This window comes from Chrysochloris asiatica, unplaced genomic scaffold (genome assembly GCF_000296735.1).
Source record: "Chrysochloris asiatica unplaced genomic scaffold, ChrAsi1.0 scaffold00295, whole genome shotgun sequence".
Classification (NCBI taxonomy): Eukaryota; Metazoa; Chordata; class Mammalia; order Afrosoricida; family Chrysochloridae; genus Chrysochloris; species Chrysochloris asiatica.
In genome coordinates, this window is record NW_006408813.1 from 1,916,834 (window position 1) to 1,917,299 (window position 466).

Consider the following 466-nt stretch of genomic DNA (forward strand, 5'->3'; position numbering starts at 1 on the left):
CCACTTGAAAGGACAAGCAGACCAGCCTGGAGTGACTAGAAGAACAGAAGATACTTCTTGAAAGAAAGAGCTACAGAAAAAATACAAAACAATAGAGGCAGATGGACTGTTACTGCAGGAACAAACAAGTTGCTTGATCAGGAAACATCAAGGCAAGTGACCGGGTCCCCTCAGTGCAAAACCCCTTCCAAGAATAAGACTCAGTGGGAATACGTGCTCTGATTGGTGACCACGCTCGTCACCGATAAGGGGAAGTGAGGGAAAAACAGCAATGAAGTGGTAAGCTAAGCCCTACAATGTGGAGAGTGAAGCGTTCAGCTGATAAAAAGAAAGGGCATATGCACAAGAACACCCACACTTGCACATAATATTCACTTGACCTGGCTTCAATGACTGGATGATCAGAGCTCAACCAGAAGAAGAAAGAAGAGGAAAAAAAAGAGTAATCTGATACAATTTGATGAAC